Source organism: Myotis davidii, unplaced genomic scaffold (genome assembly GCF_000327345.1).
Source record: "Myotis davidii unplaced genomic scaffold, ASM32734v1 scaffold6112, whole genome shotgun sequence".
NCBI lineage: Eukaryota > Metazoa > Chordata > Mammalia > Chiroptera > Vespertilionidae > Myotis > Myotis davidii.
This window is the reverse complement of record NW_006283850.1, coordinates 10,865-14,201: the sequence shown is the minus strand read 5'-3', so window position 1 is coordinate 14,201 and position 3,337 is coordinate 10,865. Positions and strand designations below refer to the sequence as shown.

Here is a 3,337-nt window from a genome sequence, read left to right as displayed (position 1 = left end):
CCTCACCCCATGGGGGTGTGGCCAGACGGGGTGAGGGGCTGATGGCCATTTTCAGGCTGGCCACGCCTCCCGGCGACTGAAGCTCCCAGCCTCTCCTTTCCCCCACCCTGGGATTTATTTATCTTCTATAATTGAAACTTTGTATCCTTGAGCGGAGCCCAGGCCAGGCAGGGCAGGTGGGAATCTTGGCTTCCTCCATCGCCAGGGGAAACCCAAGCCTCCAGCTTGCTCCAGCTCAATAGCCATTGCCATCTTAGTTGGATTAATTTGCATACTCACTCCTGATTGGCTGGTGGAAGTGGCTTGTGTGCATGGCTTGAGTGTAGCGAGGTACAGTTAATTTGCATGTTTCTATTTTATTATATAGGATAATCATCATCATACACAGTTATGATATTCTTTACTATATTCTCTATGATGTACATTCCATCCCTGTAACTTACTTTATACCTGGAAGTTTATAGTTCTTTCTTAAAAATTTGGGTTACCAAAGTCCCTGAAAAAAAGAACTAGATTATCTTAGTATTAAAGAGGTAACTTTATTTTTCTTTATTCTGACTTATCCATTTTGAAACTCACCGGCTTAAGAAGTTGCAAACCCATACAGTTTCTAACAACTCATACTGATCATTAAGAAAGGACTTATAGAAATAAAAATTAAGTGCATAGGAATGATCAAAGAGTAGAAAATTCCTATCAGGGTATAAAGAGAGAAAGAAGGCTTTTTGTGACTGAAATATTATTCATGTCCATGGTTCAGGAATAAGATGCTTCTATTAGGAGCTGAGAAATCAAGATGAGAAAAGTTTGGTGTCTAAATTGGATGCCTGAGTTCTCTGCTATGGCATTTTTGGCTAGTCTAATGAAATCAGTTGGAGAAAGAGGCCTGAAGAAGAGGAGAAGGAAATTTTCAATGTCTGATAAATCTCCAGCCCCAGGGGTAGAACTGAGGATTGAGTACAAATGTACTCAAGGCCTGACCTTGAATGACTGTGTAGAAAGTAATCACTTAGCATTAGAGTCATGGCTGTTGAAAATAGGCAGGTTGCTTCCATCCCAGGGCTCTTGTATTGGAAACCCTTGAAAGAATGGGCATCATAGGTGAGGGGCTGACACAGCTAGCATTACATGATACAAAAGATAGTAACCCACATGATGGAAGTAACAACCCTTAACACTATCCTTTAGATTATTTACATGATTCTACCTTTAGGGCAGTGGAGTGAGTAATTCCCTAATAATTTCAGGTGAGGCAAAATCTTGGGTCATAATTCATAGTAGAAACTATAGGTTCTACTCTGTAAAATCTATGTACAGCATAGATCCAAGAGGTTGTGACTCTTTTGACCATGGCAGAACACATGTTCTTCAAAGATTTGCTTTATTTTACTGGGAAGCTCTTTGGAAGGGTCTGAATGTGCTACTGCTCCAAGGTGTGATAAATAAAATGTCATCAGCAAAGTCTAATTTGCAGCTGGGGCATTTCTTGCTGGAGATCAGATTGGGGACAGAACTTTCTTGGATGCCAAAATACAGGTTTCCTATACAAGTTCGGGGTTTTGTTCTGTACCTCCTTCATCTGAAGTAGGCATTTGACATGGCAAAGTGTCACTATCCAGATCCATGTACCTCATCAACCTGCTGTTTTACCTCTTCAAAGAACATTTTCTCTTTCCATCCTCTCTGTCTCTCTCTGTAAAACACCCTATATAATAAAAGGCTAATATGCAAATTGTCCCCTTGGGAGTTCTACTGGGAGTTCGATTGCTCACTATGACATGCACTGACCACCAGAGGACAGCGAGGAACATGGTGGGCTACCAGTGATAGCAGCAGGGCACTGAGGGAACAGGGATGGAGGAGGAGAGGAGGCCGGGAGGTGGGAAACCTGATTGGCCCTGATCACTGGCCAGGCCCAGGGACCCTACCCACTCATGAATTTCGTGCACTGAGCCTCTAGTTACATATAATCTTGCTCTCACTCAATCTTTCTGACAGGTCAAAGTCTGGTTCCTTAACTCTTGCTGTTTCTTTGTCGCAGTAGCTTCTTTCTGCTTTAGCTCCTCCACTGTCTGCTTGACTTCTGATGCTCCCTCTGTTCAGTTACACTGAGAAAGAGCTGGTCATTATCCCTTTTCAGATGCTCCAACTGCTCTGTCTTATCTTGATCTCTCTGAACAAGCTTCTCCATTTCTTTCTCTTAGGTTGACATTTGGGCCTGAAGTTGACCCTCTCTGACTCCCCATCTTTATCTTCTGTTTTTGTTCTTTCCCCTGAAGCAGCTCTGTTTCTCAACTGTCCTGTACTTTCACTTTCTGTTCCAACTTCTTGTTGATGGCGTTTAAGGTTTCTAGATGCTCTTGCTTCTTTTGGGGCTCAGCCTGCATGTTTTAGTTCTGCTTCTGGAGGCTGACACAACTGTCCTTTATCTCATGGTTGTTTTAGAAAGCTCATTGTTGTGCTGTTCAATCTCTTCCACCTCAACCTGAGTGGTAACAACCAGGAAATCCACCACATTTTCTGGGCAGAACTGGAATAGGATACTTGCTGCCCAAACAACATGATCCTGATTCACATAACAGAACTGGTCATACTCATGATCCTTGGACAGGTAATAAGCTTTGAATTGGATGTCTTGCTGTTTGGTTGATTTCCTGTTTAGGTCAATTGGCAAATTAACCCACATGAAAGTGTAATATGCATGGATTTTCTTTCATCCCACTTTAAAAATTCTAATACAATCGTTTTGATGGGGAATAAAATGCTGGGTGAGGGTTCAATAGCATGTGATATTCCCTCTAGGCACATGGAATTTCTCCACATTGTTAAAGATGACCTGAGAGAAATGACAATGACCCAGCAAGACAGCTTTTGGGGTGTGTGTCTTCCATTGTCTCTTCCATGGAGGGGTCCAGTGGGAGCAGCCAGTGGCAGCAAAACAACTACTACTACCCCACTACTCTGGCAACCACCGCTTTGTTCTCTGTGTATATGAGTTTGTTTTTGTTTCATTTTATTTGTTCATTTGTCTTGTTTTTAGATTCCACATATAAGTGAAATCATATGATTTTGTCTTTCTCTGTCCTACTTATTTCACGTAACATAATATTTAAAGATCCATTGATGTTATTGCAAGTGGCAAGATTTCATTGGCTATTGTAAACAATGCTGTAATGAGCATATGGGTTCATATGTCTTTTAGAGTTATTGATTTTGGCTTCTTTAAATAAACACACTGAAATGGAATTGCTGGATCATAGTAGTAGTTCTATTTTAAATTTTTAGGAATCTCCATACTGTTTTCCACAGTAGTTGCACCAGTTTACAATCCCACCAA

The 3,337-nt window shown here is 41.4% G+C and overlaps 1 pseudogene; it reads right to left on the bottom strand.

The window, feature by feature from the left end:
• Positions 1 to 1,420: 1,420 nt before the first annotated feature.
• On the bottom strand, positions 1,421 to 2,903 carry LOC102769742 (annotated as a pseudogene).
• Between the last annotated feature and the right edge of the window lie 434 nt (positions 2,904 to 3,337).